The 15836-nt window shown below is 42.3% G+C and overlaps 1 long non-coding RNA gene across 2 annotated transcripts in view; it reads right to left on the bottom strand.

Moving 5' to 3' along the window:
* Nucleotides 1–733: 733 nt before the first annotated feature.
* The window catches only part of LOC115946258 (uncharacterized), a 175248-nt gene continuing 160145 nt past the window's right edge, over nt 734–15836 (bottom strand). For both annotated transcript variants that reach the window (XR_004550074.1, XR_004550073.1), the window contains exons 13-14: nt 15539–15595; nt 734–1658 (exon numbers count right to left, since the gene is read on the bottom strand). This is a non-coding gene — a long non-coding RNA (uncharacterized lncRNA). The remainder of the gene's footprint in view (nt 1659–15538; nt 15596–15836) is intronic.

The raw sequence follows: 15836 nt of genomic DNA, 5'->3' as shown, positions 1-15836 counted from the left end.
GGAACCATGAAGTTATTTATGTGACCTGCTTAATTGAAAGAGCATTTGCTGTCAGTGATCAAATAAACTGTTATTGATCTTCAGCAGTGGAGGCTGCTCACACAGAGCATTTGGGTACATATTTTTCATTAAGACACTTTTCAGAAAGAAAGAATCAGAAAACAAATGACTACAGAGAAAAGAAACTGTGCAAAGCACAAGATGGCAACACCACCACTGACTGCACGGAAATGTAAAGGCTTTAATGCAGACAACATCCTCAACTCCAAATACTTGGTGAGAAAAAACTGTTTCACATCACAGAGCAATGGTTTGGCCATGGGAATAAAACAGTGGTGCAGCAGTCAGTAGGAACTCTGGTACCTTACTTGAGCAAGCCCTCTGCAAGACCTGGAGCAGCCTATGTACTCCCACACTTCATCTTTTCAATATAGCTGGGCACTATTCTTCTTAACTCATTTAGAAAGTTAAATCCGATCTTGATTTGATCAGAGCTTGAGTGCCTAAGTCAGCTAGAGTCTGCAATACTAAAGGCAAAATCCCTGCATACTTTGAAGATGTCAGTACCTGCATCACTTTTGCCTCCGTTTTATTATAAATTCCTTCCTTACTCTCTAAGAATGGTTCAAAGAACAGATGCAATGAAAAAACTAAAGTGCTCAGATGTTACCATAATGAGGTCATGGCTGCTCTAAGTATCCAACTAAACAGAAATGAGACATGGAGCAAAGTCTTAATCCTAGGGCAAGGGGCACAGCCTGGCCTGTACCCAATGTGAAGTTTATTTGAGCTGATTTGTCTTCTAGCTGGCCAGAGGCAAGCCAGGTTAAGAGATGGCAACTCATTTCTGAGGACTATGACAACCCAGGCTGTGAGTTTTCTCCTTGATGCTTTACTTCTGATGTACAGTTCTGATGTACAAAGGAGAAGAAGTGACATTTTTCAAATTCCAGCACCTGTTGCTTTTCCATTTTTTGAGTTTGAAAGTAGAGACTGAGACACAAGTGGTGGTTATTTACAAGAAACCTTCTGATCCAAAGGAATCATATAGCAGAAGAAAACCCTAAATGGTCGATTATCAGCTGCTTAAGTTACCATGCTATGCACATAGAGTCTTTCCCACACATCCAGTGTCAACCACTGTCAGAAACAAACGGTAGGATGGAAACAAACAGACCTTGCTTTGATCCATCATGGCTTTCAGGTATTTAGAGTGACATTTAGGAGATGTAACATTTGCCATTAATTTTGTGACAAAGCTATTGCTAACATGTCCGAGAGAGAGAGGGATATACTTGTTCCACTTCTACAGCTGAGACCAGAGGCTTCTGTTTTTTTGCACTTCTTACAACTTCTTCTGATGGTGCATAGGAAAAATATGTCTTCAAGGTATGTGCTTACAACTATGAAAAATCAATGGCAGAATTATCTTTGTTTTCAAAATATGAAAGCACTCACAGCACTAAAGACTTGCTGAGCTAATTGTTATACTCTTCCTTTTCAGGCTGCAGATTCACCAGGTTTCAGATAGGATGTAATCCTGTTGTTCTGTTGTTGGGATTTTTTCTCTATTTTTAAGACAAGTCTTATTCAAACTTCATTTCTTCAGCATGATTTTTTCAGTCATTTGGACCAAAATACTCAGTATTTTCCTTAATCTGTTATTAAAAAAAAGAGATCAAATCATTAACACACTTACAGACTACATCCATTTTACTGGTAGAATTACGCAGCTCTAAAATATAAGGATTATAATGGAAACACTAACACAGTCTTGACTACTGCTGCCCTGCTCTAATATCACTGGACTTCCTTTGGGGGCGAAGCTTTGCCTCAGGAACCTTAATTATCTGATGTGGTCAATTACTCCAAGATAATGATGATTTTATCAGGTATTACTGCTCAAATATTTTACGATAGACAGGCTATTTAATTGCATTCTTGACCTACCAAAATGCTTACAGATGACTCAATTAAACACTAAGGAGAGGTAGGGGGAGGGGAAGAAGTGAGGGAAAGCACTTAAAACCCTGGCTTATAGTTCATTTTGAGAGCTTTGTTCCTCTTGAAAATCCTTCTATCCATTCTTCCCTCCATCCATCCATGTGTCCATGCATCCATGCATCTGTCCACCCAAGCAAGTTGCATGTGCAGCATTGCTGGGGCTGGAAGTCTGGACAAACATATTCAATATTCATGTACAAATAGGAAAGCATTATCCAACCTCCCTTCTGCTGAGGGATCAGAACTGGATCCTGCATAAGCCCTGTGGTGGATTCACAAATCCATTTTAGCATCACTGAGTGTCCCAGAGCAATGAGCATGATGAAATCAATGTTCTACCATATTCAGGTGAAGCAGAGTTAAGACAAGGAGGAAATGTCTATTACAGCAGCCTCTGGGAATAGTCTCAGCTCCTTTAAACCTTTCCGACTCCTCAGTGCAATGCAGCCTGAAGTCAGCAACCTCATCCATTTTTCTCTCTGTTGGCCCAGCAGTTCCTGGTGCTGGGCTAACATTTGCCAGGGAGGCTGAGGTCACTCTGAGGGCTGCTTTAATTGGCATCTTTGCTTCAGTGGCCGTAATGGGCCGTTTCCCAGGTACAGAACTGCCATGTCTTAAGAATGCTTTGGCTGCAAAGCGAGCATTCCTTGGCCTTGGGTCAGTCCCTGCCCTGGATGCTCCCGGACAGGCAGCAGAGACCTGGTGAACCCTCCTGCACTGAGTGGTGGGGAGGAATCCTCCTGGATCCCCAGTCAGGGAGGGAGGGGGGTATTTCCCTGCCAGCAGTTGATTTGCTGGTGGTGAAATGGGAACTGTTCACAGGATTCTGAGGGTGGATGATTTCCCTGCTGCTTACAATAATGTTACTGTAACATTGTCAGCAATGGTGTTAAGGACTCAGCCAAGAGCACCGAGAACAATGGCCCGGATGCCCTTCACTTAATGGCTGCTGGAATTCTGCTGCATTTCTCCACAAAGATCCCTTTGTCTTTCTGCCCTGGAAATAACATGGATTGTTGCAGCATTGCTGCAAAAAAAACGGCAACAAACCCTCCTGGGTAGGAATGCCGTTGCCTACTATCGCATCAGGCTAATGGAAAAGGAGAGAGGACATTTTATGGGGGTTTGCTCAGAAAACTTTTCATGAGAATATTATTCCCATTTTATGGGGTTTCACAGCAGAATTTTCATGGGCCGCACTTTGATCACTTTCTGTTATGTTTTCAGCCTCACTAATACCCTTTTCAGTCACAATCCAAAGCACAGCATCCACAAATATTCCCAAATACACGCTAAATTGCCCAGGAAGGAAACAATTTTCCTATCTTAAATTAGAACAAAATATGGTTCTGTAATGCCAGATTTTAGCAAATCAAAATGCTGCAGCAATTGGTTTGGATAAGTGAAAACAGTTTGGTTTGACTTTTAAAAATATTACTATCATTAGATTTCATATCAAGATGAAAAGTCATATTGAAACTACTGTAATTCCCTCATTATTAAGCAGACTGACAACAGTCAAAGGAAACACAAAAACGCAGCAAAGTTTTCAGCGTTGTGTGATCCGCTCTTATTGCATTCCATGTTATGTAAAGAACGAACAATTTTTAGTGAGTAAAATGGTGAACTGAGGCCAGAAAGCGTGGGCTCTGTGCAAATAGTGTGCACCAACAGCACTGACCTAAAGAACTATCTGTGTTTGCGGACCCTCCTTCCATTGCCCACGCAGTGCTCTTGATGGGCACTCAGATGTGTTGCTCTAACACAAATTGCCAGGGGTGGTTTCTCTGTTTCCTTAAAGGTACACTGACCGGAACTTTCTTTTATGAATCCCAGTGTAAGTCACATATCACACCCTGTGCTATGGCTTTTGGAGGTGAAACTGCTGCTCTGATCCCTGCAGATCAGCCTGACGCTCTGCAAAATAGGTGATGAAGCATGGGCTTCCTTCAGTTGGTGCCTGCTGGCATCCCTGTGTCCAGAGCAGTGATGCAGGCACCAGTGCTACTGCAGAGGATGCAGCAGGCACCCAGACACCAGGGGCTGTACTCCTTGCAATGAGGCATCGCCCTCCACATAACTCCTCACCAAACCAGACCCCTCTGAGGTAACACACTTTCCTACCCCAGTATCCAGAAGATCAACTCCCCCCCACAACTTATTCCAAATATTGCAAATCAAATTGTTATGCCTGCAATGCCTCAGCTCCTCTTTACAGTACATACGTATTTCAGAGTTGCCACTTAATACAATTACAGTTCATTTAGCCAGCAATTACAGTAATAGGAAGACTGGCAACCACTGTCATTCAGACTGTGGAATATCAATGTTGCACAGTGGTACTCTTATTCATCCTATGGAGTGTCTCCTTCATTAGATGCACATACTGTGGAATCAGATGGAAAAATTAAGACCACTCTTTTTTTGGTATTGTTCTGTTTTGGCTTTTTTTACATTTATCCATATACTCTGGTTTCCAGACAGAAATATAGTGGATGATACCCTGAGGCCCCTTCCAACCTGATTTTATCCTATGACTGTACGAATTATCAGATCTATTCTTTCAGCAGATTCATTTTCTATTGCATTTCACCTGCTAGAGGATCTTTGACAATATATTTCTTAGAGGCAACTCAAAATATGGTTGCTCCTGGACAGTGAAACAGAAACTTTAGAGTTTTTCTTTAAATCTTTTGCACAATGTTTTCTTTTAGTCCAGATTTCATGAATTTATGTTGAGGAAGGTATTGAAATAGGTGTTCCAGTTAATCCTTATATTAACAGAATTCTGAAGAATCCATATAAACATATGGCTACAGTTAAGCAAATGTGCCTTAGACAGGAATGAAGTGCTGAATTACAGATGTAGGGATTCCAAAAGAAAGTTAAAACTCTAACCACATCTCCTGAGCTTTAAATCCTCTTTCTCAGTCACTTGACCATGCTGCAGCAAACCTACTTTGGACTGATGGTTTAAATAGCTGTATATAGCATTTTATTATGTGAATGGCTTTAAAGATTAAGACTTGCACAGGGCAAAAAATCTGTATTGTACCTGCAATATTTAGCCCTCAAAAGGGGGTGACTAACGGTAGGAGGATCCTTTTGTGATTCAAAAAAGATCTTTGACTCACTGCCATTAGTGCAAGGAGTTGTTTTTAGGAAGGAGAATAATGATATCTTCACAGGTTGCCAAACTTTTGCTCTAGAAGAGCCTCTTGGCAGCAGATCCATTTATTCGATGAGCATTACTGAATTTCCTCGTTGATCTGTTTGTCTCCACATGGTGCCGTCTTTTGACGGTGTTACATTATAGCCCCTTGTTCTTATGATAAATTATTTTAATCCATCATCAGAGCACACTCTTGCTCTAATGATGGATTAGTGTTATGCATCATCAGGGCGAGAAGCATTGATAATGTACTAGAAGAACCCCCACTGACAGTGGAAAAATGTGCCAAAAGAATTAATTTGAAGTGCACCAAACTGAAACCAGAGATAAAGGTGCAGCTACAGTTCACAGTAAAAATTCCATCAGAAGAAGCAAGCCCAGCTCCAGTGGCAATCTAAGGAAGGAATAAAGATGGAGACAAGGTCACCTAGGCACATGGTAGTGCAGGAGCTGTGCCATTGCACCAGAGAGTTGTGCAACTGTCATTGACATAGAATCATAGAATCCAAGTCTGGTTTTGGTTGGAAGAAACCTTAAAGCTCATCCAGTTCCATCCCCCTGCCATGGGTAGGGACACCTTCCATTAGAGCAGCTTGCTCCAAGCTCCTGTGTCCAACCTGGCCTTGAACACTGCCAGGGATGGGGCAGCCACAGCTTCTCTCGGCAACCTGTTCCAATTCTCACAGTAAAGTATTTCTTCCTTATATCCAACCTGAATCTCTCCTGTTCCAGTTTGAACCCATTACTCCTTGTCCTGTCACTCTAGTCCCTGATGAAGAGTGCCTCTTCGACATCCTTGTAGGCCCCTTGCAGATACTGGAAGGCTGTTAAATGCACATGCACAAAATGTAGGTGTCCTATGTGTCCCCTTGTGCTATCAGAGGAACCCACTTTGGAGCACACAATATGAAGAGGCCTGAATTGATGGGGGGGTCTCCCAGAGTTCGGTACAAATCTTTGGTGCAGCTATCCCCCAGTGTGCTCTTTTCTTCTAGATCCAAATTGCATCTGCCTTCTGCATCTCCCAGCACCAGGGCTGCATGCATGGGAAGATAACCCTTAGGGATGGCATGTGGTACAGCCCCACTTCTCAAATCCTGCACCACATCCTTGATGCTGAGAGGAACTGCAGTAGACATTTTGTACCTTCAATACAATTAATAACTAATTCTTGCAGTATGCACATACCTGAACCACAGAGTGCACCAAAATGTTAGGTCAGAGCTACATAATAATGAAAGTCTATGAAGTCTGCATTTTAACCTCTGAATTTTAGGAGCTTTATTTGGGCTCAGTCATGACTTCCTTTAACTTTAGTGGTGGAAATAAAGAAAACAACCAGCCAAAAATCCCCAGTGTTTTCTTACACTATTGTAAAGAAATGTGGCCCTTGGTGTATTTCTCTTCAAATTCAAGGTTAAATCTATTCTCCCATACCTTGTGTTACAACTGTGATGATAAGTATCAAGAAAACACTGAATACCAAAGAAAACACATGAGAGATAGATCATACTATCATTCACCTTCAGGTAAATCTGTAATACAGAACACTGAACACTGTTGGCACTCTGGCACACTGGGCTCTTAACCCATAATTTCAGTGGTAAAAGTGAACCAGTCTATTGGCACCTGAGTTCTCCAGGGACTGCTTTGCGGTGCTTGTCCTAACATGCCTGTAAGTGCCTGCAGATCCTTCTCAAACAGGATTTTCCACATTTTGGAAGGCAAGACACAGAACCCAAATACAGAAGTTGGATTTGTGACCCCTGTTTATGAGGCTGGTACTTTCACATCCAGCCATCTGCCTCTCGCTGTCAGAACTGTCACACTTGCTCTTCATGCTAGCTTATTTGTGTCAGTGTTTTGCCTACCCAATCTTCCTGAGAAAGGTGGGAGAAATTTTACAAACAAGCAGTGATGGAGTCATCTGCTGTGATTTGACAGATTTGGGGACAGGGCTAATGTTTTAGAAAGAGTTTTGGCAGGGCAGGGAATGTTCTGAAGAACAGGACATGTCCAAGTTAGAAGATAAATGGCAAAAGCAAGTAGTTATGCAGTAAAGTTAACGATTCGCTGTAGTTTTGATGGCAGAAAGGCTTTCTTCTCATTAACTACCTTTGGCACATGAACTAGTCTGCCCATGGGATTACTGAAAATTACTGTGGTGGGGGAAAACAGCTGTTCCCCCTGTTGGTGCAAGACACATCTCTCCCCATGATGGTTGTCCCAAGCAGCTGTTGCAGGATTTGGAGTCACCGATGCCTCTGATACTTTTTCATCACCTTTGCTGAGGTTTTCATCAACTTATTGATGTGTTCATTCCATGTCACTTTTTTTTGGTCGTGCAGAGAAGGATCTCAGGCAGCTACCAGGACTTGCAATTAATTATTCACATAAAACACTAATGCGTAGTTGGTCTAGGTAACTTCCTGAAGTTAATAATAATTACTGATTTTTCCTGGTGTAGCCTTTGAAGAACAAGTCTGAACCCATCTCCTGTCTGACATTTCATCTGTAGTTACCTTCTCTTTAGCGTGGGCCTCACTCCTGCATTTCACCTGACACCTGTAGAGGATCCAGGGTGAGATTTGATTGTGGAGTACGACATGGAGCTATAGGTCCTTCTTGACTTCTGATTGGAACCCTTCTGCCAGCAATCCCAGGAATATACCCTAGCGGCTGTGATTTATTGCTGTGTTATCATGCCTGTCTGCCTCATTATAGACTTTGAATTTTGTCAGGCAGTTTGTCCTCTAGTGTCTGGTAATCAATTATTGTGGTCTGCAAAGAAGCCTTAAGTACTTTGCCAAACACTGCTAATAAACTGGGAAAGAGCTTGAGCACAAATTCAGGTTGCCTTAAGGAAATTCCAGAGAGCACTTTCCACTTTATTGTCTAGTTCACAGTGTGAACTGGGAATTATCTCAAAGAGTAATTCTCTACAGAGCTAAACTTCCCTTTAAGGACTGTGCCATACTGGATTACTGCAGATGGACTTGTCTCCATCCAAAAGCTGCTGAACTCAGCAGTTTTTCAAATGACACCAGTAAGAGCAGGACTCAGCCCACAGTCTGAAAGCAGAAACTTCAGAAGAAAATGAAAAAAAATCCCTAATTCCTTTTTCTTTTACCATAGATAAAGCTGGTAGGAAAAATGAGAATGGACAAGTCCCTGTACTACACAGGCAACATGTATTTGTTGCGCTACACTTGTAAAAAAACCCTATATTTTACAGGCTAAAATAATCAATAGTGCTTTGTGCAAGTCCTCTGCAGCAAAGTGAATGCCACATGAACCTGTAGTTTGTGCTTTGTTATAAATTTAGTATTTTCTTTTGAGGCTGGCTTGCCTTAATGTTCCAAGGAGGAATGAGCTGACATCCATCCTGCAGGAGTGTCCATCAGCCATCCTCCCTCACAAAAACAGTTCTCTTAATCCTGCTCATTTCTCCAGCACTTCAAAGGGCTTCACTTGTGATCGTGATGTGTCAATGACTTGTTTGGTATCAGCATAAAAGGTGAGCAGGTTGGGAACCCTGCTCTCAGAGACAGCTGCTGGGAGCCTAGAGATTTGCCCTCTTCACGTCCTCATGTACACACACACACACACAGTCTTTCCGTCTCTCTTTAGTTTTTCCCTTAGGGCAGTCTTCTAAAAAGTTTTTTCCAGGTTGTAAAAGGCTGATTCCATAAAGGAACAGCTTAGTGCTACAATGACATGACTTGTGGCTTCCAGGCTCCAAAGCTGTAATTTATTCAGACAATTAGCAGCAGCCCTGTATTCTTGACAAATTCTTCACTTGTGTGCAGCTACTACACAACAAGGTGCTTTTAAGAACTGTGCCTTATGGATTAAAAGACTCCCTCCCCACCCCCCCACCCCACTTCCTTTTCTCTTTGTATTTGACAAGTTCCTTTCACAGTCAATGGAAATTAATACAGCAGGTTAGAGAGATGATATACAATAATCCATCCAGCCAAGAAAGCATTGTCTGAAAAGAGCAAGTACAGAGCCTACAGGAACGTTTAATACACAAAAGGGAATGGTTCAGTGTTTGCCTTTTGGTAAAGTTATTTCACCCTTCACTTCACCTAATCCTCCAGCATTACTGTACCGGATGTGACTATGATGCCATTAATAAGTGTAAATGGTATGTAAGCATGGGTTAGTCGTCCAAAAGCTCACATCTGAATGGCTACTCCAGCATTCAGGTGGCTTTCCCTGGACCACAAACTGGTTGGAGCACCAATTGTACATGCAGAGCCCCCTACGACGCAATGCTGAGACTCACAGAGGTACAACATAAATCAGCCCAGACCCTTTTTCACACACAAGCCTGAAGTTAAAGCACAGTCATAAAATCCAGATCCAGCTCTGAATCCTGCCTTCCTCCAGCACCGCTGAAGTTCAGCCTAGTCATCATCCAAATGCTGTTCAAAATGGGACTTTGACTTTCAAGAGCTATGATCCTGCCCATTCTTACACTAGTCTCTCTCAGCAAAATGAGGACAAAAGCAATCAAATAATCACGGGATTGGGCAGAAACCAGTTTCTTTTCATTGCAGGGGAAAATCCTGAGCTGAAATATGGACTAGATTTTGGGCTGATGTACACTGAGTTCATTTCACTCCAAAAGACACTCAGGGAGACCTCTGCAGAGGGCTCTTCAGAGCCTTCCTTGTAGCCCTGCAGGGCAGTGGTTCAGGTGGGAAATGACATTAATGATTTATACCACCAACATCATACTGTGCTTTATGAACATCTACAACTTGGGAAAAATGGGGATTTTTTTTTGCCAGACTGAAATCTGTTAGAATGCAATTTTGAGCAAACAGCAAGAAGATAACAGATTTCTTTCACTAACTGTGGGCAGAGAGAAAGAGGTTTAACAGGTCACGTATTCATAATAAATGATTCATCTGGAGCTCAGATGCTGGTGTGAATGGGTATCCTAGAAATACTTGGAGGGTTACAGAGGTGCCTGTAAAAACTGCAAGACTTGGCCCACTGTTACTTTTGCTCTGCATTATACAGCATTTAGTTCAGCAACAGCAGGGCTGCACCCTGCAGCAAACGAAAATTCAAAGTATTTGGCTTCATGTGGCAAAACAGTGTTTGTTCAGTGGAACTAACTGAAGAAAATTCCTCATAAGTAATAAATAGAAGTTTTTTCTTTCAACCATGGCAAGATTGTTATCAAAACAGAATGAGGATCTTTTTAAAGATCTTGTCTTGTTTAAGAAGGGATTTCCCCCCCCCCCCACACTGAAATGGGAAAAGATGAAATGAAACAATTGAATGAACACATCTGTTAATTGAAAATAATTTGCAATAGTGAAAAGAAATGTGTTTTGGAAAATAACATCAACAAGTTGAAAGAAGATGTAAATAACTTAGAAAGAGCCTGTGAAAGATAGGCCTTTGGGTGCAGGAGGGCCTGGTGCTTCCCAGGCTTTAACACACTTCCTGGGTATGAGGCTGCTTTTCCTGGCTCCTGTGTCAGTAGATGCAGTTACACATCTGTAACTCCCCTGTAACTTTCAGGAGAGTTGTGCTGGTTGATACCTGCTGGTGATGTGACACCTCAGTGTGGAACCCTCAGATGTTAATGAGACTCACAAAGGAAAAGCAAGCCATCTTCTTTGCAAAGGTAATTCCTAAAGCTCCAGGATACAGTATTTCAAAGTATTTGTCATTTATTTGGGAGCCTACCTTAATAGGCTTCCTCTTGCTTCCTTTTTTTTCCTTAAAGAACAAGTCTCTCATTCCGTCTCTCATTGCCTCCCTTCTCAGTTACCACCTTGCTTTGGGTTAATCTCCCTAAACAGAGATATAAATGCCGTATCAGATTTTCTTTTCCTTGGCTGTGAGTCAGGCCTGCTGTGCTTTGAGAGCTTGTTGGGGTTGCAGAACCTGTATCTACAGCAGCAGCTTCACTTTGCATTGGAAAGGAGTCAGGAAAGAGATCTTTTTTTTTTTTTATTTTTCCATTAGTCATGGATTTTAATTGGAAAAAAAAAAAGTTAAAACAAATTGGGGGGGAAAAAAAAAGGAAGGGAACGGAAGGGAAAGAAAAGATGGGGTGAGCACATCCATTTCTTCCAGCTTCCAACATGTCTTCTCTCGGATGCAAACCCACCAAATAAAACCAGGAATGTGTGTGAGAGAATGGAAAAAAGTCTTATAAGACTGCTATGAAAAAAGTCCAGAGAAGATGTGTTCATGGTCTGTGCAGCCTCCTGGTGGGACAGCCAAGGAGTGGGACTCTGCCACTGCAAAATGGGCTTTGCTTTGCTGGCAGGTATCAGCATGACCAACAGGACACTCTGGGCAGCATTTGTCAGGAAACAGGGAAAAAGATCTTATCCAGGAATATTTTATGTATGTTTTATTAAAGCAGAGAGCATTTCATCCACCTCTGCTTAACATTGCTCAGAGCCCCCCAAAAGGCAATAGAGTCCCTACAGTGAGGTCTGTTTATTTTCTGCTCAGTTGGAAAGCAAAGGTCCTATTACTGTTAAAGGGAGTTACAAGTATTCATCAAAGAAAGAAATGACCCATAAAGGCAGTTAAGTTAGTTTAATTCCCACTGCATAAGTCAACCTCTTTTCTATATATAAAATGATGGGGTTAGAAAAGGATATTCATCAAGCAGTCCACTTATTTGACTGGCTGCACTTCCCCAAGTACTTTATAATTTGTAGTTATAAATAAATATATTTTTAATAATAAATAGGTATTTAAATAACATACAATAACTGTCTTATTAAATCACAATTTTTAGAATGAATAAGCAGTTAGATGTTAAAGACGTGGGTACCAAACAGCCACAGGATTTCAGACCCTTTTCTTTTTTATATACAAGCCATAAATATCACTATAAAATTACTTGGTTAGCCAAGGCCCTGGCTGAAGACCCTCCTCTCTGACGTCGCCTTTAAGTGATCATATACTTTTCTGGTACTATGACTTTTTAAACAATAACCACACATTATTTTCTTTGGCCACCTCTTACAGTTCAAAAGGGGCAGCCTCAAACTCCAGAGCTGAAGTAAAGCAATGTGTCCTCAAACCATAGCCCAGAAAGTGAGGAGCATCTAATAGCAGGTTTGAGATTCTTGGTCTCAGTCAGCTGGGTCCACACTGTTTCCAGCAGTTCAGTTCATGCATTGCCTCAAAAGGAGGAAAAACATCCCCAACAACGAAAAGAAAAAGGACAGAACTCAGTCCTACATGCACAAAAGTATCTGCCTTTGTCTATCTTTGATGGGGATCCACACACACATACACAAACACACTCTTTCCCCTGATGTTGCTTTTATTTTAGAAGGAACAGCTGTGCACTGATCAGGGTCCAGTCCAACTCCCTTGTCAAGAGCATGTCTTAAATGGGAATGTAGAGCAAAGGGCAGAGGAAAGCAAACCTACCCTGGGGGGTAGGGTGGAGAGGGGATGGTTTCATGGCACATGGCCTTGGCTGACTACATCATCCAAGTTTTGGTAAGAGAAAAGCACAGGGTCATTGGCATGAGTTGGAATAGTATCTTGCTCCCATTCCTGGACATAGCCTGTCCCGACATTCAGCACAGGATGCCACTGGTCTCTCAGGGCAGGCTGGTGCCAGTACCTAGCCCTCTGTTCCAAGGTGGACCTGAGGCTGGTTGGGAAGAGAGGCAATTTTCTGGTGGTTGTGAAGGGGCAGGCATGGATGGGGTGCTAGCAGATCCCTGGGGCAGATGCTTGCACAGGTCAGGACATGACATGAGTGCTGGATTTTCTCCTGCCCCTAACCTGCTCCAGGAGTTCACCCAGCCTTTGGCCTCTTCTTTCTTCTTTTATTATATATATATATATATATATATATATATATATATATTTATTTATTTTTCCTTTTAAGCCCCTGACAGAGCTGAGATTTGCTGCTCAGCACAGAGCCCCTCTGGAATTTCTCACCACTCCACCCATGCAGTAAAGCCCATGCTGGACCATAGAATCATGGAATCACTGAATAATTTGGGTTGGAAGGGACCTTCAAAGCTCATCCAGTCCAACCCCCTGCAATGAGTAGGGACATCTCCAACTAGATCAGAGTGCCCAGAACCACATCCAGCCTGGCCTAGAATGTCTCCAGGGATGGGGCATCCACCACTTCTCTGGGCAACCCGTGACAGTGTTTTACCACCCTCACTGGACAAAATTTTTTCCTCACATTCAGCCTGAATCTCCCTCTTTTAGTTTAAAACCATTACCATGCTCCAGCCACCGCGCTCTCCCTCCAGAGGACAAGAGCAAGTCACAGATGAAGTTTACCAGCAGGCTTGCTCCAATAACTTTTTCCCATCACACTTTTTTTCCCCCGTTATTATTTTTTCAGGCCCCCCCTTATTTTATTTTAGGCGCCTCTGAGAGTTCAACTGTCGCCTGAGGCTTCAAACTAATTTTCTCTTCAGAAATGATTGCAGAAAGCCGCATGCATAATAAATCCCGTTATTGCTCTTGTTATTAAAATAGGTTGTTAGGGATGTGGACTTGGAGGCCTTTTTGTCTGATGACAGCAGTTCTTCTTAGCTAGGCGCTTATGGCTTATTGACTAAGGCTGCCAGGTTCAGGAAAAAAAAAAGAATAAGAAAAGAAAATCAAAAAAGGAAGGAGCTGGAGCTACTGTTTAATAGTGAGGAAGTTGGGATGATCTGAGGTAGTTCTTTAAATCACGTCCATGGGCTGTGTTTGAAAAGACAGTGCATTTTCAGCAGCTCCAAGGCTGCACTGAGGGCCCACAGAGAGTGTCTGTGACGAGCTCTTTTCTGGAGCAATGATTAATTAATGTTTCTTTGACATGATTTATTTTAATGATTAATTAATTCTGTGGCTGCCAGGACTGCATAGCTTCACCATGCTGGGCACCCAGCAAGCCCCAGTGTCAATGAGATGAAGCATCTGAAGAGATGAATAGGCTGAGGGACTACAATGGAAATGAACAGGGCTGTTCTGCTTTTTCAGATGGGGACTGACACCCATGGAGGCAAAGCAACTTGCTTAAGGGCACCTAAAAGCCCAGCATCAGGACTGGTAATAGAAAAAACCCTTGTAAGGTCCTGCTTGACATATTGACCATAAGCTCATGTTTCCTCATCTTGCTCCAACAAACCACACACTTCATCCAGCAACCTGAAAGATTTAGCAATGCAGAGAAGAGCCCCTTTGAAATGTGGTTAAAGCAGCAAATCTCCTGTGAGAATGTATTCTTAAAACAATAGAAAGTTTTCAAGCAGGTTTGATAAGGAAAAGTACACTGTCCAATCATTAAATGGAGACATTTACTGGTTACCACATGAAAATGTGCTTCATAAATCACTGTAGCCCTATGGAATGAAAAGCTAATAATGGACGAGGCCATGCACTTCTTAGCAAGTTTCTTATGCATGGAAACTATGAAGTAGGGTGTGTTCCAACCTGATGAAACCAAACATGTCATATCCATACTGGAGACAGTGTCAGAACTAGCAGAAGTCTCACAGGGAAACTTCTTGCTGTAGGCAGAGGGGGCAGGGGCAATGCACACACCGTTGCAAAGGAACACGTTATTTCCAGTGCGCTTTCAACACAGACCTGGCAAGCAGACAGCATTGCTCTGAGCCACCACCTCTGCAAGAGCCACCGGCATGAGATGAACTGAGAGGAGATGTTCAACGCCTCCCTGATGGTTTGATGTCTGCCTGCATCTCACTCCCAAAGGGAGGACACTGACTGAAATCTTCCCTTTAATATACATGCAGATGATGTTGTGCAGTGGTTGACAATTAATAACTATTTTAGCATCAAAGAAATATGTATTGTTTAAATATTTATTTATTTATTTTGCTCAGGGTCAGGATAGCTTTTATACTGTAGCATCCCAAGGAGGAACCTCTTGAGACTCTACTGTCAAAGCCATAATATCATAGTACTCTGGGCCTTGCTCTCCTTTTCAAGCACTGGGTGGTATCCATATTATCAGTGAGCTTAACCTCTGCAGCATGTAAGCTCCTCAGCTAGCATAGTGAGTAGGGTATGGCATGCAGTAGGTACTAGTTCATGTGTCAGATTCATCCTGGGAAGAACCAGATCATGTCCTTTGGCTCTGAGATGTCAAACCATATTGCAAACTCAAGTCAATGGGGCTGTACCACCTTACTTCTGGTGGCAGTGGGCTGAGGACTTCAGTCAGCTGGGGAGTTCAGAGGAACTGGGACTTAACCCACTCCGTTCAAGAACTGTGTCACTTCCTGGGTTAGGGTATGAAAACAGGTCCTATAAACTAAGAAGACAATGGAATGTAACAACACAGAAGAGGAAAAAGAGATAAATCTAGGAAACACTTACCCAAAGAAGAAATATGGCCACTCTTTGAGTGTCAAGACTAGCTAAGTGAGAAAGCTCCTGTAGAAAATATGGAGTCAATTAGAAAACATACAGACCCAATTGCATATTTAACAGGTTGAGAGCCCTAATTTGCAATTCTTGATACATTTAAGTGTGGAAGTTGACACTAGATGTGACTAAATGAAGTAGGTTGTTTATACCTGAAGTACCCAAATTGAAAAAAAACATGCCTGGCTTCAGCAAGAAGAAAGAAACTCAGGCATGGCTTCCTCACCCATGTTCCATTTATAGATAGATT

This window comes from Melopsittacus undulatus, chromosome 10 (genome assembly GCF_012275295.1).
Source record: "Melopsittacus undulatus isolate bMelUnd1 chromosome 10, bMelUnd1.mat.Z, whole genome shotgun sequence".
NCBI classification, from domain to species: domain Eukaryota; kingdom Metazoa; phylum Chordata; class Aves; order Psittaciformes; family Psittaculidae; genus Melopsittacus; species Melopsittacus undulatus.
This window is presented reverse-complemented; position numbering and strand designations above follow the sequence as displayed.